Genomic DNA, 24,575 nt, shown 5'->3' with positions numbered 1-24,575 from the left:
GAGCCTCAGTTTCCTTAAATATAACAACAAAAAAGTTAGAGCAAAATCTCTCCACACTGTCGTTTCAGCACTGAAATGTTATGGGTCAGATATGCTTTGTAGACAAGACCTTATATCTGTAATATTATTTGAGACACGTTTGGAATATCTACTAGTCTCACACTTGCTCGAAGGCTCTGTTTATGCGAGCAAATTGAAGAGGAGACGCGAGCCTATTATAGAGCAGAATCTGGGAAAAGGGGACTCATTTGACCTGAACTGTCTCCATCAATACCCTTCCCATGGTGATGGCTCAACTCCTCATTTGACAATGTAGACAGAGCCCTGAGGAAGGTTTGAGGGCAAATACAGATTGAGATAGTGAAACTTGCAAAATACATGCTCACTGCAAACTATTTGATGATAGGGGATTGTATGCTGGATGAGAGCATCGTGTTTTGATGTAATGTAGTTTAATTTGCTAAACTCTACTTAGCTGGCAATATCTGCCACTGGTTTTGATTATACAATCAAAATGGAAGTTTTCAAGAAGAGCACCAAATTTACGTGTGGAGTGCGTGGAAATTTAAAGTGCCTCTGAGTTCCAAATGTTTTCTATGTCATGTTGCATACAAATGGGAAATGCTTTTATGAGTTAACAAACCATAGCAGTGGAATTGGAATTAGAGGACCAATTTTTTTTTTTTTTTTTAAATTAGAAGACTATCCTTTATTTATTTATTTATTTTTGCTGTGTTGGGTCTTCGGTTCGTGCGAGGGCTTTCTCCAGTTGCGGCAAGCGGGGACCACTCTTCATTGCGGTGTGGGGACCGCTCTTCATCGCAGTGCGCGGGCCTCTCTCCATCGTGGCCCCTCCCGTTGCGGGGCACAGGCTCCAGACGCGCAGGCTCAGCAATTGTGGCTCACGGGCCCAGCTGCTCCGTGGCATGTGGGATCTTCCCAGACCAGGGCTCGAACCCGTGTCCCCTGCATTAGCAGGCAGATTCTCAACCACTGCGCCACCAGGGAAGCCCCTAGAGGACCAATTTTTTTTGGCTAAGTTGGGTCTGCGTTGCTGTGCACAGGCTTTCTCTAGTTGTGGCGAGTGGGGGCTACTCTTCATTGCGGTGTGCGGGCTTCTCATTACGGTGGCTTCTCCTGTTGCGAAGCATGGGCTCTAGGCACGCGGGCTTCAGTGGTTGCAGCACGCGGGTTCAGTGTTGTGGCGCACGGGCTCTAGGGTGCGTGGGCTTCAGTAGTTGTGGCACACAGGCTTAGTTGCTCCGTGGCAAGTGGGATCTTCCCAGACTAGGGATCGAACCCGTGTCCCCTGCATTGGCAGGCGGATTCTTAACCACTGTGCCACCAGGGAAGTCCCTAGAGGACCAATTTTGGAAGTATAGTCTTCCATAGAGAGGTTTTGCACAAGTCACCAATATATTTTAATATTTTCCACGTTTCTTGAAACTCCCAAGATCTCTTGGCCTCCTTATAAATTCTTCAGATATGCTGTCTCCTTAAAACTTGCAGGACTTTACGTTGGCTGCTCTATCTACTTAGGTCATTTTCCTATCAACCCCATTTTTGGGAAGGGGTTCTGGTCAATTTCTATTTAAGTTTTTGGTTTTAAATTCTAATTCCTCAAAATGGACTTTCTTTTAGTCTTTGGTCTATTCCAGCAACTCCCTTCTTAGCTCGTTTCAACTTGTAATTCTTTTCAAAAAGGACTTACCACAGTTACAATTTATAATTAGCTATGTGCTCATAAATGTATCTTTAATTTGACTCTCCTTTCATTAGACTAAAGAGACTATGAACACAAGAATTATTTTCGCTTTGCTCAGAGCTGGATTCCCAACAAAGCTCAGAGCAGGCACTCGTATCTCCGGTTCCTGAAGTACTGGGTGACATGTTATATGCAAGGCCCAGGGTGGGTAATCAGTAAAAACATTCTTTGAAAGCTTGACTTGGGGAAGTCACTCCTCTGAACCCCTATTTTTGCCCTATCTGAAGAAGTGCTGAATGGGACGATTCCCCATGTTCTATCATACAGAGGGTAAAGAGGCATCATCTTCTGATTTGTGAAGAAATATTTTTGGTCTGAAATGGATTACCTTCCTTCATTATTGTCCATTTTCCATCATGTCTCTAATTTACTAACAATAAGATAATCATGTTCTTCTAAATTTCAAAACTGCATAACAGTGTATTAGGAGACGTTTTAAACAGAATCCCTAAACTTAATTCTGTCCCCAAATCACTCTTCAGATCATGTAAACAACTAGGCATCTTTAGTGCTTAGGTAAAATTGTGCTTCTGTTGTATGTAAAATGAGAAATGATAAGAAAGATACCGCTTCTTGGTCTAAATTTCCCAAGTTTCAAATTGTTTTGTAACTGGAGCAATCTGGCAAGAGGGAAAAGGAGCATGTGTGGAGATTTCTTGCTGATGGTGACAGAGCCTTGGGAAGTGTCAGAGGTAAAAGACCTATTGCTAGTGAGAGGTTGCTCATGGCAGTGCTGTGTCTTTGGGGAAGAGGTTGAGGTTGAATCTTACCATGGGCAGTATTTGAATTTGATACATTGCAGGGTGAGTGGGAGTGGCAGTGCTACCTACCTTTTGCACACCTGTTCTCTTTGTGAGATTAAAATGTTTGCTTGGTCACTTTCATGTTTATTTAATCAGGGTATACTTACGTATCTTAGAAAAGGCAGGTAAATCACATCCTAAACTAATGTGACAGCAAAGACAAATTATGCTTACCTGAATATTCAAAGCTTTTTCTGATGAGACAAGTTACATGAAAAAAATGTAAATTTGTTTATTCTTTAAAGATATAAAAATGGCACTTTATGCAAATTAAGTGAATGAGATTCCCAAATATAAAACCACAGGATTTTATGATTCTAACTACATTTTAATCAGAAGAAGAGATCCCTTAAACAAAAACCCTTTAGTTAATTTAGGTGTGATAAGAAACTCAGAAATATACTGATGTTCAGTGTAAATTCCATCCTAGTATTTACATTATGGAACATTTGCTGCTACAACAAATAAACAGAGTGAGTTTGTGTTAATAGCTCTTCTTACTATCGCTTTTCCTGGAATTCAAGAACCAAAAGTAGGAGAAATAGATGCCCCGGAACTCACCTGGAATTCAAATTTATTTATATTGATAGAAGCATTAGTTTAATAAATAAGAACATTCTTATCTCACCTTACAGGGTTGTCTTGAAACTCTCCTGATGGAAGCAAAAACAAAGATGAGTTGAGAGGTTTACTAATAAATGGAGAAAATACAGATTTGGGAAAGGCTTGTGCCTGTTAAGTCCATTTCGGTGTCCAACAAGCTCAACTGGGACTTAAATGCAAGTCTTGGTGAGTAAATTAGAACAACAGCATGCCAATGAGAAATGAGAGAGATAGTCATTGCACATGGACCTGAGAGGCACAAAAAATATGATGGCGATTGTTGTGCTAATGTTTGCCGGAGGTGTCCTGCAAGCCTGAGCAAAGTCAGTTTCATCACTTGAAGTCTACTCCTTAATTGACACAAAATGCAAGTCCCTGGAATGAGATTTGGCTGCTACCTTAAGGGCTGTGGGTGCTTTATCTTAATGTTTTATTGATGGAATTCTGCTGTGCCCATCACTGGGACAGCATCAGGAGACTCATTAGTGAAACTTGCTCTCAGTTCCAAAGATCCTTTACCGATCCTCTTTGCTGATTTAAAAAGCAGTAAAGAGAAAGAGTGATATGAGCAGTGGCTAAAGGGTTATTTTCTACAGGAAGTCGTGAACTGCTTTTGGCATTCCCTTTTTATAACTAGGATTTTATTTCATTTTCTACTTTTACCTGTGGTTCCCCAAGAAGGAACACTTCTACAAATTGAATCTCTCTCCCTTGACAGGTTTTTTTCCCTCTTAAGCTGTGGCCCGTGTATACTCTGACTCAAATATGCTGAAGACTTGTAACTTTCTGAATAATCTACCTTGTCAGGTTAGAGCAGTATTCAAAAATATAAAAATTAGGGTTTTATTAATATGACTTTATATATCCTACATATTCAGTAGGTATGTGTCCTTAAATTTCTTGGGTAATCTTCACCCCATAAACATAGATAATTTTTGAGAAGGATAATTCATCATTTAACTGCATGTTCTTTGATCTCTTTACTTTTATAGGATTCTTCCTATAAACACAGTCCAAAATTGGAAAATAAAATCCTTTCATCAGGTAATTTCCAAAATTTTACTTCTGAAAATGTCATATCATGTGCTAACACTGTACATAGACACCAAAATATTTTTAAAAGACAATAGGCACAATATGTAAAAGATATCGAGAGCTATAAAACTATACATATCCATAGGTTAATAGAATTTAGGAAAAGAAGATTTAGAAAACTTAAAAGAAGCATAAAGCAAAGATCTTTATCCTCCCTTTAGTAAGAATATTATGTCAGAACTAATTATGATAGCTGTACATATATTACATTAATAAATAATAAAATTAATTTTCATTTGTTGGCATAAGATTCAGGTACCCTTAATAATGAAATATTAATGAAATTCAAAGATAAAGAGTGTTTCTAGTCATTGTGAGATACTTCTAGGCACCTGGGATACATAGACCACATCCTAATCCCTAGTACCTGTAAATATGTTACTTTATATGGCAAAAGTGACTTTTCAGATGAGAGTAAGGTTACAGGTCTTGAAAGAGGGTGCTTTATCCTAATCACATGCATTCTGAAAACTGAAAAATGATGGAAGAAGAGAGATGTGATATAAAAAATATTAGACTTGCTGTTGCTGGCTTTGAAGATGTAGGATGGGGCCATTAGCCAAAGAAAGTAATGAATAGCCCTCATTTTATAAGCAGCAAGAAAAACAAGGACCTGGTTCCTACAACCCCAAGGAGCTGAGTTATGCTAACAACCCAACGAGCAAGAAATAGATTCTCCCCTGGAGCCTCCAGGATGGGATATGATTTGCTGACACCTCAATTTTAGCCTGATGAGATTTGTTTCAGATTTCAGACTTACAAAACTGTAAGATAATATATTTGTGTTGTCTTAAGCTTGTAAATTTTGGGTAATTTCTTATGCAGCAACAGACAACTAATACAGTATGTTATATATTTTGTTTGTCTTTTGCAGAATGGCCCTTACACAGTGTTTTCTGAATACCCACTGATAAAGAACTTTAATAAGGTTCTACAGTGAAAGTACAGTCATGAAATATTCTCATACATATGAATTAGTCACACTGACAGGGTTTGAAGTGGGGTGTTGAGGATGGTGTTCCATGCAGCTGATGGATTAACTATTAAAATAATATTTTTAGATAAAGCAATGGGATTACAAAGAAAGTTAATTATGTTGAAATAAAATTGTCAAAGTGTTTTAATTATGGCATAGAAATATAAGTGCTTCCTCATTAACATATTAAATAATCTCTTAAGTACTGTAATTTTTAAGTAGCATTATTAATAAACAATATTTCAAGGTGTTTGAAACACGGTAATAAGATAAGAAAACATTTGTGGTAGCCACAAATGACAGTGTATTAAAGACTCTGTGCTTTGTTTCCTTCATTACACATAAAACAAAAAATACTAAATTAGGTGTAATTTTTTCCCCTCTGAATTCACAGAACTCCTAAATTCTATCATAAACACATGGATAAAAATTCCTTTTCTGTGTCAATGGACTGATTCGACTCCAAATCAACCAGTGAAAAGTGAACTCTTAGAGATGATCAAAGAACAGGTATATTTTAAAGACTATGAACAAGTTATCTCTGAGTAACGTGAACCTATCACATTTTTATGAACAGTTGGAATAACCATTTTCCTCAGCTCTTATCAGAATAGTAAATCCTTGATAGGTTAAGTAAACCAAATGTCACCCTCTTGTTTTACCCTTTGTTTATGATGGCAAAGTTGAATTTTGCAAATTTTAGTGATCTCATTTTCTTTCAACATCTCCTATTAGTCACATGGAAAAGTGCCCTAAAACCAACAACAACAAAATAGGTGCTGTGTGCTGTGATACAAATATGATAATTGCACTCAAGACGCTCACAAATAGAAGTGAAATTAGGTATGTAAAGAAGTAATTGATAATACAGCAGATGAACCATATGTATACTTTATTAGGTCTGGGAGGGAGTGATGGGGTTGGATGGATGGGGAAGCCAGAAACAGTTAGGTGTGATTAGGCACTTGTTCAGAGAAGAGGTGAACTGAGCTGGTTCCTGAAGACTAGATACCCTGTAGATCAAGATTTTTCAACTTCACACTGTTGACATTTTGGCCTGAGTAAGCCTTTGTCATTGTAGATCGTCCTAGGGATTGTACAATATTTGGTAATATTCTTGGTCTTTTTTTTTTTTTTTAATTTATTTATTTATGGTTGTGCTGGGTCTTCATTTCTGTGCGAGGGTTTTCTCTAGTTGCGGCAAGTGGGGGCCACTCTTCATCGCGGTGTGCGGGCCTCTCACTATTGCGGCCTCTCTTGTTGCGGAGCACAGACTCCAGACGCGCAGGCTCAGTAATTGTGGCTCACGGGCCCAGCTGCTCCATGGCATGTGGGATCTTCCCAGACCAGGGCTCGAACCCGTGTCCCCTGCATTGGCAGGCAGATTCTCAACCACTGCGCCACCAGGGAAGCCCTATTCTTGGTCTTTAACTACTAGGTTACCAGTACCCCGTCCCCCAAGTTATGGCAGATGTGTCCAGATAGTTCCAAATGGCCCTGGGGAGCAAAATCACCCCTGAGCTGAGAATAAGTGCTCTAGGACCATGGTACACTCAAAGTATACTATAGGTCTCAACAGTATTAGCGCCACCTGGAAGCTTGTTACAAATACACAGTCTAAAACCTTCATTTTCACAAGATTCCTCAATGATTTGAATGTACATTGATTTTGAGAAGCATCCTTCTAGGCTGAGAGGCCTCCCAGAAATAGGAATAACATGTACATTGGCAAGAGGGCATGGCATAGAGAAATTCAAGTGGTTGGAGTGTACAGCAAGGGTGGGACGCAAGCCTGGAGAATCAAACAAGAGCCAGAAGACAACTCACCTTGACAAGCTCGTAAAAGCATCCAGATACTCTCTGGGGAAAGGGAATCAGTGAATGGTTTTAATCAGAGAAAGAATCTGAACAGATTTGCCTTTAAAATATAATTTTATGTGTGTGCAGCTCTACTGTCACTTTAATTGAATGAGTAGACTAAGGAATGGGTGATTTGTGAATTTCTTTCATATCACACCTCAAATTAGCAACTGTTAGCTTTCTGGTTAATTTAAGAAGATGACCTCTTCCTCTGATCAAAGCAGCACAGTGATGGTACAAGCAATTGTCAGGAAAAAATGCAGAGCAACATTCAATATTTCTTTAAGAAGGAAGTCGTGTAATGTCTGGAGAGACATCAGGTTAAGATTAAATCTTTATATCATGTTGAGATGGGTTTCCTGCTGTTCTAGAAATTAATTTGAGTTAATCATGATCTTTCCACCCTTTGTCATCCTTTTCTCCATAGCTGAATTAGTCCATAGCACAGCAGCCCTACAAACTGGGAGGCCTGATTTTTGAGTTTGGCCTGAGGATAGGAAGTCAAAAGCTGGCAGAAGACGGATGCTTTGCAGAGGTGACAAATTTCGTTTCCTGGATAAAGTTGCTGACTGCAGTGTTCCAATTGGAGTAGCTTATCTGCCCCTCCAGATGTTGAAATAATGACAGATAATCAGAGAAAGCTTGACAAGAGGAAGAAAAGACCCCGCTGAAGAAGCCAACCTGTTTGTATGTGGGAAAATGAAAGCAACACTTACTGAGATCCGTCTTCTGATGAGGTGTGTATATACGCCATTATAGCTAAAAGATGGTGTTGCTGTACACACACCCATGGTGGGAAATGAGAGGATTTTGTGTTGTTGGAGATAGAGACAATACAGAATTATGATTCTTTTTTCCCCACAGGATTAATAAATCATTATATCACTTTATTAAATATGAAACGACCTCTGGTACCTGTGTTGAATGACAGGACACCAGTTTATAATGACTGGATGTGTACTACTGCATTTTTCACAGCTATGGCAGATAGGTGAATTCCTTATTGTGCACAAAATTTCCAGCACTTAATATTGAAGATGTGTTCTGAAGTCATGAACTTATTTCCAGATATCTAAATGAAGTATATAATTTAATACATAGTAAACAAGTGCAAGAGAAATCTTTTTTAACAAGTTGAAATTTGGGGCAGCTGCACAATAATTCACACAATATTGATCTTGGTGATAGATTAAAGCATGAATAGGTAATAGAGTGAATAAAAAGATGAATGATTAAGAGTTTGACTTATCTAAAATGCACATAAGTATACAGTGTTTGAAATGTCGATGATAACTGATGTGTGTGCGCTCATGTATGTGTGTGTGTGGAGAAAACGAAAATTGTGTTGTTTTATGTGTATCTTCTTCCGTATTGTTACATCTTTGTTTTTTCCTCTCTGATTTTTTTTTTTAAAGAGGTCATCAACCTCCTGTGAGAGAAACTTATTCTCACCAGAGGAAAACTCCCCAGTTGTAAAATACGGTTTGTAAGATGAAAGAAGCACTTCTCCAAAGATTTCACCTCTCCTAAGAGGTTTCTTTGCATCTTACTTGGACTGCTGAAAGAACGTTTTCACAGTATTCTTTGCAGTAACTTTTCATTCGTGGCTGAAAAGCACTTATCATGAAATTCTTTCTGCAGTGAGTTGAAATCTAACTCTCCATTGTGGCCTCTGAACCATACTCCTCAAGTAAATCACTATATGACTGAATCTGAAAGCTGTATTCCAGCTAGATTAATGAGCATACCAAAGAGGGGACATGGGGAAATCAGAAAGAGAGAAGAATTGTAGAGTAGTCAGGGTATGGCCTTTATTAATCAGACTTGGGTTGAAACAGAAAATTCCATAGCTTCCTGGTACTGTTTTGGAATGTGACACCTCTCAGACTTCCCTTAGTACCTCTAAATAAGCCACAGAGGAGAGAGCACGTTTATATTACATTTGTTTTTCACATATAAACAAACTAGAATGCCAGGACTTTTTGAGGGTGTAGCAAGGGCTGCTTCACAGACAATATGTTTTTCTCAAGTCCTTAAATTGGCATTTAGGGAAAAGTACAATCATTTGAGTCTTCTGAAGAGCCACATGAAGTGAGTAACAGAAATGGATATATAATTTAAAAAGAAAATTTCCTGATGAGTAAACCAGAGAATATGTTTATGTTTTCTCTTTGCTATCCATTATCTATATCGTTGGAGAAGAGATAAGATACGGGCTATACAAACTTATGCAATTAAAAATTATGGTTCCTTCAGGTATATTTGTGTTGCAGGATCTGTATTCCAAAATGATTTGGCCAATTACTAAATCACATTTCCAATCTGTGATACATATAACAAATACTTGTTTTAGTATAGTTGGATACCCCTTGGCCAAAATGCATATGTTTTTTTGCAGTAAAAAATACTTAACATAAAATTCACTGTCTTAACCATTTTTAAGTGTATGATATTGTTAACTGTATGCACATTGTCAGCAATAGGTCTCTAGAACTTTTTCATCTTGCAAAACTGAAACTCCATATCCATTGAACATCAGTTCCCCATTTCTCCCTCTCCCAGCCCGTGACAACCACCATTCTACTTTCTGTTTCAAAGAGTTTGGCTATTTTAGATATCTTATGTAAGTGAAATCATGCAGTATTTGTCATTTTGTGACTGGCTTATTTCACTTTGCATAATATCCTCGAAGTTCATCAATGTTGTGGTATATAACAGGATTTTCTTTTTTAAGGCTAAATAATATTCCATTGTATGTATATACTGAATTTTATTCATCTGTTGATGGACATTTAGGTTGCTTCCATCTTTTAGCTATTGTGAATAATGCTGCAGTGAATATGGGTGTGTATATATTTATATCTTTTAGACCCTGTTTTTAATTCTTTTGGATATATACCCAGAAGTGGAATTGCTAGAGCATATGTTAATTCTGTTTTTAATTTTTCAGAAACCCCATACATTTTTCCATAGCAGCTGTACCATTTTACATTTCCACCAACAGTGTACAAGGGTTCCTTTTTCCCCCTGCATCCTTACAATCATTTGTTATTTTCTGGGTGTTCGTTTGCTTGTTTTTAATAGTGATCAACCAAATGGGTGTGAGATGATATCTAATTGTGGTTTTGATTTGCATTTCCCAGTTGATTAGTGCTGTTAAACATCTTTTCATATGCTTGTTGGCCGTTTGTATATCTTCTTTGGAGAAATGTCTTTTGATGTACTTTGCCCATTTTTTAATTAGGTTATTTTGGTTGTTGTTGAGTTGTAGGTATTTTTTACATATTCTGGATATTAATACCTTATCAGATATATGGTTTGCAGATATTTCCTTCCATTCCATAGGTTGCCTTAATTTTGACTTTTGTAGTGTTTTATACTTTACGAAATATGATCATAACTTTTTAAAAAAATTTCTCTTGCAAGACATTCTTTTTATTTTTTATTATTTTTTAAAATTTAAAAAAATATTTGTTTATTTATTTGGTTGTGCCAGGTCTTGGTTGCGGCAGGCAGCCTCCTTAGTTGTCACGTGAACTCTTAGTTGCAGCATGCATGTGGGATCTAGTTCCCTGACCAGGGATCGAACTCGGGCTCCCTGCATTGGGATCTCGGAGTCTTAACCACTGCGCCACCAGGGAAGTCCCTATGATCATAACTTTTATCTTGAGCTTTTATATATTCCTCAATGAAATTGCAACCTAGTACCAATGGATTTTAATGTTGTAGCATTAGATTTAATACAAATATTCCTTCTACCACTTCTACCTATACCAACAGGTATATACATTCTCATTCTCTTTTTCTCTCTGTCTCTCATGTTCTTCTCCCCAGTATTTTCTAGTCTGTATTGAATTCCCATTTGAATTTTTCACTTTTTCATGAAGTTAAAATTTATGGTAAGACACATGGTGATATTACTGAAAATATAATTGTATTTAGGGAATAGTATGAAACTATCCAATTTTCATTTATAGCAATTAGAAATACCATGGGACACAATATAGGAGTTTTGAAGACTCAAATTGCATTATAAGATCAAATACCTTACTTACATATCATATTGTCTGATCTGAAAGTCTGGTCACATGGATGAAAAAGGACTCTTTGTGCTTCTTCAGAAAGCAGCAGCAGTCTGGGATTGAAATTTTGTAATATTTTATGTTGATGGACCAAGGATAGAATATTTAGAATATGGTATCTCATAGAAATTCCAGGCCCTATGAAAATTTCTAAAAGTAATAATAGAAAATAAATCCAAAGAATGACCTCAATTCAATAATAGCTATAATGATGTATAATACTTTGCCAGTAACTATTATACATGTTTAACTTGTAATATGTCTTTTAATCTGCACCACAACCCAATATGATTGATAGTATTATTACTCTCATTTTGCAGATGAGAGTTCAAATGTGATGGAACATGCCCATGGTTACAAATATGGTATGAGGAAGTGAGCAGATTTGAACCCAGGAAGTTTGACAGATTCCATGTGCTTCACTACTCCATATTAACTCCTTTTTTGCTTACCTGCTTTAATGGCTTGAATATATTGTTTATTAGATCAGCATATCAATATATAAGTGAAAATTGTTAATTGTCAAGAATCTGAGATTAAGAATATTTAAGATAACATGTCCTTGGAAATTGATGGCTTATGTCTATTTTGCAAATATTTAATGTCTAGGAGCAGACAGTGCCTTTTGGTTAGAAAAGAGGGTTTTGTTTTCATTAGAAACCTGGTTTAGAATAATTTGTCTCTTTTATAATGAGGTGAATGGTCAGATTTGCCAAATTGTGTTTCATGAGACCTAATTAAAATCAGGTGAGAGGGCAAGCATGCGTCACCATGTTGTTTTTAATAAAATGAAAATCAAATGGGACTAATTAGGGAGAGTGACAGCCTTCATTAGATTCCTTGGAGATTGCAAAATAATATGGTTAACTTTCCTGACTATCCAAGAAAATATAGAACTCGGAGCTCATCTTCAGTCACTAAAATGTTCCAAATGTAGAAGTAAACAAAATCTGAATTCTTTACTTTTCTGTTACTCATTACCTGTGGGACCTCAGAAGAGTTACATTAGCTGAGTTTCTCTATTTACTAAGCACAGCATTTGAATGGAAATATGTTTGTAGCCAGAGTTGTGTGTGGCAGTTGTGGCCCTAGGCCTTGGACAGCTCCCTCATGAAAAGTGCCGTAGGGGAGCAAAATCTGCCACCCCAAAATGTCTCCTTGGCATCTGGATTATTTGAAGCTAAAAACACACCCAAAAAGACTCAGAAAGAAACTGACCTTCTTTCTAACTGCCTGAAGAATGTAGATAGAGGATCTGTTCCAGGAAGATAACTATAGTATGCATTAGGTGTACCAGCAGGGGGGAGCCCGGCAGAGTCTGTTAAAATTCCTCTCTTTGTGTCCCTCTGTCTCTGCAGGGCCCAGCAAACATTTGTTTACCAAACATTTGTTTTTCCGTCTCCATGAGAATTGCCGGCCGTCCTCCCCTTTGAAGTCCCAAACCACTGCCCCAATTTCCTCTTTTGTCTTTAACTAAAGATGGTGTTTAAGGTGAGGGTTTTAGCCATCTTGACAAGTTACCTAGTTCTCCTGGGTCTCTCCCACGTATACCTGTTATTAAACTTTTGTTCAGTTTTCTCCTGTTAACCTGTCTCCTTCAATTTAATTCTTAGACCAGCCAGAAGAATCTGGAAGAGTAGAGGAAATTTTCTTCCTCCTTGATAGTGCTTACAAAATCGTTGGGGAAGAAAGATATATAAATAGATGAATAATTCTGAAATAATCACAACATATATTGGGACTTTTTTCCCCCCCAAAGAAATTGATGTTGGGGAGGTGTAGAAGTATGTTAATGAAAGCTTACAGTAAATGTTACCAAACTCAGGTTTGACGGCTCGCCACTTGAAAGCCAGTACTCAAGAGACAAGTGTTGGTTGGAAAGGAAAGTTTGCTTTATTCAGGAGGCCAGCAACCAGGGGAGAAGGTGGACTCATGTCCAAGAACCAACTCTGAAGATTCTGCTGGACCATGAAAGTTTTTAAAGGGAGAAAGGGGAAGTTAATCACAGTTAATCATTCGCGGAGGAGGTCAGAGTCTTCATTATCTTCCACTGTGTGCAGACTTTCTTCTGATTGGTTGGTGGTGAGGTAACAGGGTAGTGTTCCAGGACTCTTGTGCTCAGTCTGAAGTTGCCATCCTCCACCCGGGTGGGGGCCTTAGTTCCTGCAGAGGAACTTGAAGATACTGTTCTGTGTATTCCTTGAGGAGGAACCAGGACCCTGCCCCATAGCTGCACTATTGTTTCTTGACTGTTCCTCCTTTGTTTCTGCATCCACTCCCTTGCCTGATTAGCAACTGTTTGAATCTGCCCTTTGGAACTCAGTCAGGGAAGGTCAAGGAGGCTGAATGAAGCCTATTTTTTTTACAAACAAGAAAGGAGAGATCCAGAAAGGATTTGTATCCAGGAGGGCCCCATGGGGTCTTGCTCGGTTTCAGTCCTCCCTTTTCTTTGATACTTTTCAATCTTGAGGAGAACAGGTGTTGAACAAGAAAGGGAATACCATTTGAGATAGGTTAATCATAAACACTTTGAGGAACTTGGTTTTAGGGGGACTGGGTTTCATAAAGGCCTGGGAGATAGCAAGGGTCAAGCTTTCTGGTTTAGCTAAGTGACAGTTGCTCTGAACTTAATGTGAGAAGTCCCAGACACAAAATCACCTACAGGTTACATACTGATAATCGTCTCCCCAGTGAACAGAACCAGCTAGTATGAGGTCAGGACATTTATCATCCAGAGTCAGAGTGTGATTTCACATCCAGAGAAGCCACACTTGCTGTAGGGACTTGAAATAGTGATGCTGCCTCACTTGATCTCAATTTCTTCATCCTTAAATTCAAAGGGTTGGTGCAGTTGAATATTATTCGGCATTAAAAAGGAAACAAACTACCCACATGTGCTACAGCATGGACGAACCTCAGAGTTACTATGCCAAATGAAAGAAGTCAGGTGCAAAAGACAACATGTTGTATGATTCTGTTTATCTGTGTTATGTCCATAACAGGGATATTCGTAGAGACAGGAAGTAGAATAGTGGTTACCTAGGGTTAGGAGTGGGAACAAAGATTGTCTGCAAATACGTATGAGGAATCCCTGGGATGATTGAAAGCTTCTAAAACTGAATTACTATGATGATTGCACAATGCTGTAAATTTACCAAAACTATTGAATTGAATAATTAAAATGGGTGTATTTTATGATATGTAAGTTGAAACTCAATAAAACTGTTATCAAAAAATATCAATAGAAAGAAAATTTGACCTATTGGGGATAAATTCCTGAAGGCCTTCCTAGGTCTGAAATCCTCTGATTCTATGATTCCAAGTATAGTTTTCTTAAAATTCATTTTCTGTATTTTTTTTCTTTAATTTTTAAATTAAATCAAGATATCCTTATTTAAGGATACGGCCTCAACAAAGATGTTTATCTCACTTGCTCTGAACAATGTGCAGAACGTTTGCCTGACACTTCTTACTGTCTTTCTGCTCAGGTCTGGAAATGCTCATTGTCCTCATCTCACTGTATGCCATGAGGTTTACTCTGACCACATAAACTTCCTCTGAAAGGAAAAACCAGGGATACCAATTTAGACCCTACTGAATCTTTGTCCTCTACGTGATCTAATTCTTAAGATTTTTGGAAGATTTACCCTTTCTAAAATGAGCTGTGGAGGTCTACACCTTAATTAAGATAATTTAAGCATTATTATTTAGGTCTTCTGAAGGAAAGGGGTTCTGCTCTGTTTCATAATAATCAGCTTCTTCTAGGGGACAATGCGCAACATGAATCATCAGTGTTCTTAGCAGAAGTTAATTTTGCTTGTTAAAAATGAACATATGCATCTTAGCATTATCTTCTTATTTAGAATATTAGGATTTCTTGTCTGGTCAGCCTTACAGAAAAGAAAAAAAAGAGATAGAGAGCTCATGTGCAGATTTTGTAATAGCACACACATGTCTTTTGCCACCCAATTGCTTTCTTCATTTATTCAACAGTGCTTGAAATTCCATGTATCCCTAATTAGGGATGACATAAAAGTGAATATAACCTTGGCAGAGAAGATATGGACTTTAAGTTCCTTCTTTTATTTCTCCTTTCATTTCTTCTTTTCTTCTTTCTATACAGACTGTAAACTCCATGAAGTGAGGGATGAGGTAGGATTTTCCTTTGCATTGTATTCCTAGCACGTCTCAAATAGCCTTGTTCAGTGGATAGATATTGGTGGATGAGAAAGTGAACAGTTTACACGACTGTGCAAAGTCACAGTAATGAATCCTGAGAAATGAAACTGTGTCAACAGATCTGGCTCCTATTATCATGTGGTGTGAAGAAGACAGGTATTCAACAAATTATGATGCAGGTGAAGGTCACAAAAGAGAATAAATAAAACATGTTTCCACACTCCTCGGTTACCATTTATAGCAGTGATTCTCATCCTCGTTGCATGTTAGAATCTGTGAAAAACTTATAAGGAAAATAGGAAAGTCTCTGACCCACACAAGGGCAAAATTAGAATCACTGGAAATGGGACCAGGGCAGTGGTATATTTTTAAACTTCTAAGTAATTCTAGTATATAACTAGGTTTGAGGTCTTCTTATCTGCAAGGTCATGATAATCCAGTCTGGACAGGGGTATGGACATCTCTGCTGTCCTACAGACTCTGGTAGCCTCTTACCTGTTGGCTTTCTCTACTCAGGTGGGACTCTGGCCTTTTACACCCTAAACGTCACCTCACATCCTTGCAGACTGTTCACACAGTCCTCAATATCAAGTTGTATTGAGAGAGCATTTAATTTAGCAAATAATACTCTATCTACCCAGTCTTCAAAAATAGAAATGTTCTGACTTCTCCCTGTGTACATTGAATTACTCAACAAGTCTGTCAATCTCACTGTCTGTATTTATTTATTTATAATTATTTATTTATTTGGCTGTGCTGGGTCTTAGCTGCGGCACAAGGGATCTTCGTTGCGGTATGCAGGATCTTTAGTTGTGGCATTTGAACTCCTAGTTGCGGCATGTGGGATCTAGTTCCCTGACCAGCGATCGAACCTGGCCCTCTGCATTGGGAGTGTGGAGTCTTTAGCCGCTGGACCACCAGGGAAGTCCCTGTATTTATTTATTTATTTATTTTACATCTTTATTGGAGTATAATTGCTTTACAATGGTTTGTTAGTTTCTGCTTTATAAAAAAGTGAATCAGTTATACATATACATATATCCCCATATCTCCTCCCTCTTGCATCTCCCTCCCAGCCTCCCTATCCTACCCCTCTAGGTGGTCACAAAGCACAGAGCTGATCTCCCTGTGCTATGCGGCTGCTTCCCACTAGCTAGCTATTTTACATTTGGTTGTATATATAAGTCCATGCCACTCTCTCACTTCGTCCCAGCTTACCATTCCCCCTCCCCGTGTCCTCAAGTCCATTGTCTACATCTGCGTCTTTATTCCTGTCCTGCCCCTATGTTCTTCAAAACCATTTTTTTTTTTAGATTCCATATATATGTGTTAGCATACAGTATTTGTTTTTCTCTTTCTAACTTACTTCACTCTGTATGACAGACTCTAACTCCATCCACCTCATTACAAATACCTCCATTTCATTTCTTTTTATGGCTGAGTAATATTCCATTGTATATACATGCCACATCTTCTTTATCCATTCATCTGTCGATGGACACTTAGGTTGCTTCCATGTCCTGGCTGTTGTAAATCGAGCTGCAATGAACATTGTAGTACATGACTCTTTTTGAATTATGGTTTTCTCAGGGTATATGCCCAGTAGTGGGATTGCTGGGTCGTATGGTAGTTCTATTTTTAGTTTTTTAAGGAACTGCCATACTGTTCTCCATAGTGGCTGTATCAATTGATATTCCCACCAACAGTGCAAGAGGGTTCCCTTTTCTCCACACCCTCTCCAGCATTTATTGTTTGCAGATTTTTTGATGATGGCTGGTGTGAGGTGATACCTCATTGTAGTTTTGATTTGCACTTCTCTAATGATTAGTGATGTTGAGCATCCTTTCATGTGTTTGCTGGTGGTCTGTATATCTTCTTTGGAGAAATGTCTATTTAGGTCTTCTGCCCATTTTTGGATTGGGTTGTTTGTTTTTTTGATATTGAGCTGCATGAGCTGCTTGTAAATTTTGGAGATTAATCCTTTGTCAGTTGCTTCATTTGCAAATATTTTCTCCCATTCTGAGGGTTGTCTTTTCGTCTTGTTTATGGATTCTTTTGTTGTGCAAAAGCTTTTAAGTTTCATTAGGTCCCATTTATTTATTTTTGTTTTTATTTCCATTTTTCTAGGAGGTGGGTCAAAAAGGATCTTGCTGTGATTTATATCACAGAGTGTTCTGCCTATGTTTTCCTCTAAGAGTTTGATAGTGCCTGGCCTTACATTTAGGTCTTTAATCCATTTTGAGTTTATTTTTGTGTATGGTGTTAGGGAGTGTTTTAATTTCATTCTTTTACATGTAGCTGTCCAGTTTTCCCAGCACCACTTATTGAAGAGGCTGTCTTTTCTCCACTGTATATTCTTGCCTCCTTTATCAAAGATAAGTTGACCATATGTGCGTGGGTTTATCTCTGGGCTTTCTATCTCATTCCATTGATCTATATTTCTGTTTTTGTGCCAATACCATACTGTCTTGATTACTGTAGCTTTGTAGTATAGTCTGAAGTCAGGGAGCCTGATTCCTCCAGCTCCGTCCTGTATTTATTTTTAAAATCATTTTTCTCTATCTCATCAGCTATGGTGAGACTTCATAATCTATGATCTAGTGACTGCATTGGTATTCTAAATATTTTCTTTCTCCCCTCTCCAGTTTACTTGGTAGTCCCAGAGCAAAGTTATCTCCCTATAACTCACATCATGTTATCCACTGCTTTATAAATACCCTGAGTAAAGATAAGACAAAACAAAGCAAAGTTCCTTCAGAATAGCCTGTTATAAAAATTTTAGACTTCTTAAGGTAGCAAACACAACTTCTTACATAGTTTGAATCTAGCACTTACTTCTAATCTCTTCTCTACCTGCTTCTCCTCTACCCTGTAAGTCATTTGCCTTAATTGATCTGTTTTTTAAACCTCTCCTAATCTGTATCTGCCACACTTCTGAACTCAAATGCCTTTCTCCCCTACATCCCTGAAACTCCCCACCACCTATTCAGAAGCATGCCTGTTTTTCTTCAAAGTCAAGTTCAAATGCAAATTCCTGTGTGAACCCTTACCTGTATTCTGCTTTTTAGGGATTTGAAGCATGTTGTTGGTTTTAGCAGAGGAAATAAGAGTTACTCTTAGCCCTTCTAATCCTGATAATGTGACCAAAGATAAGGCTTATATTAAGCAATGGATTTTATTTAAAGCTTACAGTTCTACCCATTCCTCCAGAATCACCAAGAGTTTGCTTGAGTCATTGATTACTTACAAGTGAATACTGGAAAATTGTGGATATGGAGAATAGTTACTTTTTTTAAACCAAAATTCTGGAAATAAGGTTGAAACTGGGATGCCAGATATGATCAGTGTAAGTCTGTCTTTGTATTTTTCAGCATCATAAATACAGCCTACAAATAGTTTACTATGCTCTAGAATACAGGAGAAAAAATTTAAATGAATATTCAGTGTGATTTGTGGAAAGACAGCGCAGAGGTGTATATCTTGCAGTGGAACTGTTCTTATGAAATATTATTGCCCCTCAAATATATATACCATTCTGTCTTTTTAACAAATTTTTCTTCAACACTTTTCCAATAATTGTGACTGGAGAATATATACTGTGTAATTACTATAGGCGATTTAGTACCATAGCTAGAGTATAGAACTGGAGCTTTTTTGGCACCTGATTCATAATTAAAGGAACCACTGAAACTTTAAACAAGCAGGAAGCCCACATATTATGAGAAACAGTAACTAGGGAAAGTCTGGGGATACATGGTAGGGCATTGTATCCTCACATAATAAAGCAGGTTATTAGATTTCCTAAAATAAGTAATCCCAGAAGAATGGCTGTATATTGCTGACTTCATGAGTCACCCTGAAGACCCACTTCTATTTAGAGAGTGAATCTCTTGGATTAGAAAATTTGCATTTAAATGGTCTATTTCCCCCTTGCAGCTACAGGTTTCTGATAGGATAATACTCCTCTTTCTTTGTGCAGCACATGCAGAAAGGGTCACAATAAATCCCATCATTGTGATGATCCAAGAGTTTATCAAAGGACTTTGAAGGTATTCTAACAGACATATTTGAAATATGTTTTCCTGTATCTCCTTTTGGGAGTTTTGAAATATATTTAGGATAATTAGCTATTTCCCTGCAGGCTATCTTTATGAATTTGAGAAAGATGCCATCCATTTTCTTAGTAAATTAAAGAAAAACACATATTTGAAAACTAACTGCTAATTTCAATAGCAAAATAGGCAATAGTTTAACACTTATAACAGTCTCTTTGTAATACTGCAGGCCTCTTAGAGAAATTAAGTAAATAAAGAACAAAAGGAAATATAACCCAGAATCTTGGTGTTGAATATTTCTCATATAGAGCCTTAGAAACAGCCACTACGGCTGGAAATTATCTCTCATATTATATGGTATGAAATCCTAAGTTTAGAAATTATTTGTCCAGTTTGCAAAAAGGGAGACTTATGACTAGAATAATTCAAAGGATGTAGAACCATTTGGGGCTTGTTGTAGATGTTTTATCAATATCAACATGCTTTTAAGACCCTTCTGAGACTTAGTCCAATGTACTGTCCATTACAGTAAGAGGTACCTGTAATGGAAATGTCTGTATGAAGTGGATAAGAGACAGGGGAGGAAGAAGAGCTTTGTTCCCATCTTGTGAATGTGTGTGTGTATATAACACACTTCCAAACTTGAGCTAATGGAAGGATATACCCCCTGCTCTTTGTTAGAATATATCAACACATCACAATTTCAAGTCTCACTAATTTAATTTAATTTATTAATTTATTTTGATTCTAATATAAATACAAACAAGATTTATTTCCTTAGGGAAACTAAACACAACTTACAAAAAAGGAATAAACGTAAAAATTGCTAGGAAAACCAGCTGTAGAAAGAATAGTAAGTAAAGGGGAGCATCTTATCATATACTAAACATATCTCATAGCTTCTTTTTAAAAAAACAAACAAAAACTCCAAGAAACAATGTAGTGCTGTCATATAAGCAGAGGAAACAGTAAAATAGAGTACATAAGAATTTGTAAGTGAAACTGAGCTGGACCCAGTGGGGCCCTCCCATATACACATCCTTTCTGTGTCTCCCATTTCTTCTTTGTAGGAAATAGGCTTCATTCAGCCTCCTTAACCTGCCCTGAGTTCCAAAGGGCATATTCAGACAGTTGCTAATCAGGGAAGGGAGGGGATACAGAACAAAGGAGGAGCAGTCAAGAAACAATTGTGCAGCTATGGAGCAGGGTCCTGGTTCCTCCTCGAGGAATATACAAAACAGTATCTTCGAGTTCCTCTGCAGGAACTAAGGCCCCCACCCAGGTGGAAGATGACAACTTCAGGCTGAGCACAAGAGTCCTGCAACACCACCTTGTTACCTCACCACCAGCCAATCGGAAGAAAGTCTGCACACACTGGAAGATAACAAAGACTCTGACCCCCTCCCCAAATGGTTAATTGTGATTAGTTTCCCCTTTCTCCCTTTAAAATCTTTCTTGGTCCAACAGAGTCTTCAGAGTTCGTTCTTAGACATGAGTCTGCCTTCTCCCCAGGTTGCAGGCCTCCTGAATAAAGCATCCTTTCCTTTTCCACCAACACTTGTCTCTCAAGTATGGGCTTTTGAGCAGCAATCAGCCAAACCTGAGTTTGCTAACCCATTATGGCACCCAATGTGGGGCTGCACTCTCGTGGTGTCTTGCTGCTCGGGGTTTCCTGGAGGAGTCAACCGGCCATGCAGTTGCCAGGACGATCGAGACAAGCCAGCTGCTCCTGGCTAGCCGGCCCGCCCCGAGAGGGTTATTTTCAGGGATGTCTCAGCAGCTGCTGAAACTGTTTGTTTCAGGGATTCTTCCTGTTTCTCTCCTGCTTGGCACTGGCTGCCAACTTTTGCTTTTGGTTGGTGGAAATGGAAATGTGCATCTGATACAAGCTGATGAGCACCAGGACTGGTGAGCCCACCAGTGTGCATGTGGGCAACCTTCCCCTTGTGCTGTTTTGGCATTTTGCCAGTTGGTTCTGACGTGCGTCTGCCATCGAAGGCAGTTTGTGTTGGGGAAGCCTTGTTTGGGACTCTGTACTAGTCATCCTCTCGGCGAATTTGTGACGGATATGTCTTTTGGTATGTGTGTATTCCATTTGTATGATTGATATTCTTGTTGCCTTTTTGTAGAACGGGAAACTCAGGTTCAGTTCTACCTCATAGCCCCTTGGGGCACATTCTGGGTGATTGGAAGGATTTTAGCTATGATCCTATGACAAAAGAAAGAAAATTACTCTTTTAACACTGTGTGGCCACAGTATTCTTTAGATTGCAGAAAAAATTGGTTAAGATGAAACAACTTTGAAATTCCAAAACTGGTTCCTTTTGTATATGCAGTTAGAAAAAGCTGGCTTGATAAAACATCTTTTCGGAATTCTGACTGTGAGGGAACAAGTCCTTCTAGGAGGAACTTGCATGTCTCTCCCCATGCTCTTAAAATGTAAATATTCTGCCTGGGCTTTCAGGAACTTATCTGATCTATAGTCCCTGAGACTGAGAGAAAAAAAAAGTCCTTTTTAAACTCAAGCAGAAAAACGGTGAGATCTCTGTTTCTGTCTTTATGTAAAAATTAACTTGTGAATGAGCTCTTTTTAATTGACTTAAAAGTAAGCACTTACAAATTAAATACTTCTAAATATAAAAGAAACTGGCTGGAATGAATTTCAGGTTCACATGATCTGAGTAATACTTAGTACTGAATATCTGGTATTAAAGCTAGCTTAAGCTTGTTGTTTGATTAATATAGAAATGTCTTTAGAATCACCAATATTAAGTATAATACTTTTACTGTACCTAGGTTTACTAGAAGTCAAATAAGACCTTATTATATCTGTTGCAAATTTGTCTGCAAGGAAAATAACTTGATATGATGAAACTTCAAGTAAATGTAAATGAGATAAGAGGTTTTTTTGGGTGAATTTGTTAGGAAAAATTATGTTTCGCAAATGTCTGCTTTAAGGATAGTCTCTGCAGATTTTGGTAATTTTAAACTAAGTTAAATGACGAGAATTCATTGACTCTCTGGGTCATTTCAAACAAGATAAAATATTGGAAGGTTAGTTGCTGGATGGATCTAAGGTTACCTACCTTTGCCTTCTTAGGAGAGGAAGACTAAAGCATAAGTTTTCCAATCAGGAAATGCTGGTATGACAAACAGTTCACAATTACTTGGTTCTCAGTTTTTGTTAGAGGTTAAGTTTTTAAGGGTTAAAATTATAATATGTGTAATTAAAGCTACAACAATAAGAGAAACATTTCAGTAATGCAGGAAAGTAAGATGTGTGATTTCAGGACTTCCCTGGTGGTCCAGTGGTTAAGACTCCATGCTTCCACTGCAGGAGGCATAGGTTCCCCTGGTTGGGGAACTAAGATCCCGCGTGCTATGGGGTGCGGCCGAAAAAACCCAAAATACAAAAAACCATCTATGCACTGATGACTCCCAAATGTCTCTCTCTATCCTAAAGCCTCTACCCTGAATGTCTTGGTAGCAGACCTCGGATATCTCAGGCATCTTAGACTTAATATAAAAAAGGACTGCAAAAAAAAAAAAAGATATGTGTGATTTCAATAAAACAAGGTATGAGCAATGGAATTACATTTTGTTAAGGGAAAAGAATGGTAATTTTGTCCTGGAGCTGGTTGTTTCCGAATGGAGAAGAAAATAAGGGACAAAATTAATATGGATACGGAAAGTCGTAGAAGGTTTCTGGAAAAGGAACACTGAGAAAAGAGTTTTGTACATGGTCAGGATTGGCTAAAGTTGGATTAAGTTTAATTAAGTAAACAGATTTTGTTATTCCGAGTATGCTGGTGCAAGACTGGAGTTTGGTTCTCTCTCTGTTAAGAGAACAAAATTTTCTTGCAATGCTGCTTTTGATAACAGACTGTGTGATTTTCTGTGGCTTTAAGTGATCTGTATTTGCTTTTTTTTAAAAAAAATTATTTATTTATTATTTATTTATTTATGGCTGTGTTGGGTCTTCGTTGCTGCGCGCGGGCTTCCTCTACTTGCAGCAAGCGGGGGCTACTCTTCATTGCAGTGCATGGGCTTCTCATCATGGTGGCTTCTCTTGTTGCGGAGCACAGGCTCTAGGCGTGCGGGCTTCAGTAGTTGTGGCTCGCGGGCTCTAGAGCGCAGGCTCAGTAGTTGTGGAGCACGGGCTTAGTTGCTCTGCGACATGTGGGATCTTCCCCGACCAGGGCTCGAACCCATGTCCCCTGCATTGGCAGGCGGATTCTTAATCACTGCACCACCAGGGAAGTCCTGTATTTGCTTTTGAAATCTTCTGTCACTTTGGTTAAGTGAATAAGTATTGTTTCACAATGACCTATGATCCTATTTAATCAGATGCTTTGAAACCTTTTTGATATTTTTGACAAACACCCCAAATATAAAATTTTAACTGAAGTTCTCTAGACCTCCAACTAGAGGAACCCTGGTGCATCTCAATCGAGATCAAATTAACTAGGAGTATTCGGTATGTTAAATTACATAGGAAAATTCTACCTGCTCCATCTGGGCTCCTTTCCCTTTCAGGCATTAAGCCATCTGGGCTCACTGCGAGCCACTCTGGTCCATTCTCTTTCAGGAGCTGGGCCTCCCTGGTGGCCTCCATCTGGGAGTAGTAGTGGAATCTTTGGGCTACACCACCTCTGATTTTCTGTCTTTGTGACTGTACCGTATTTGTTGATTGTGTTTTTGTGTGCATTGTTTTAGGGTGATCCACTCCCACTTGTGCAGGCTGGGAATTCTACCTGCTTTGTCTGGGCTCACTTCCCTTTCAGGGAGTGAGCACATCTGGGACCGTTGTGAGCCCATCTGAGCTCATTGTGGGCCAGTATGGGCCTGTTCTCTGTCGAGAGCTGGGCCAGTCTCTTTGGAAGCTTCTGTCTGGGAGTAGAAGGAGAATTTTTGGCTACACCTCATCTGATCTTTTGTTTATGGGACCTTGTTCATTGTTCATATGTGTCCATGTATTAGCACTTGCATTGGCTGGTTGAGAAGTCTCTGGTTTCTGAGCTCTGATGACACCAGGGTATACTTCCCTGTTGCATTGGCTTTGACTATGGGTAGAACATTGGTTGGGATTTTCCCTTTCTGGGGCTAGGGAACTGCAACCCTGAGAGACCATTTTACATTGCACTGGTTTGCTGTTTG

General features: G+C 38.3%; 1 long non-coding RNA gene across 3 annotated transcripts in view; it reads right to left on the bottom strand.

The window, feature by feature from the left end:
- Positions 1-24,575, bottom strand: part of LOC103014749 (uncharacterized) — a 259,519-nt gene that overhangs the window by 18,861 nt on the left and 216,083 nt on the right. For 2 of the 3 annotated variants that reach the window (XR_009006034.1, XR_452539.2), the window contains exon 4: positions 20,136-21,627. The exons of the other annotated variant lie outside the window; for it this stretch is intronic. This is a non-coding gene — a long non-coding RNA (uncharacterized LOC103014749). Of the gene's footprint in view, positions 1-20,135; positions 21,628-24,575 lie in introns of those variants that run through there. 3 annotated transcript variants of the gene reach the window in all.

Source organism: Balaenoptera acutorostrata, chromosome 19 (assembly GCF_949987535.1).
Source record: "Balaenoptera acutorostrata chromosome 19, mBalAcu1.1, whole genome shotgun sequence".
Classification (NCBI taxonomy): domain Eukaryota; kingdom Metazoa; phylum Chordata; class Mammalia; order Artiodactyla; family Balaenopteridae; genus Balaenoptera; species Balaenoptera acutorostrata.
Note: the sequence above shows the minus strand (reverse complement) of the source record. Positions and strands in the feature narration are given on the sequence as shown.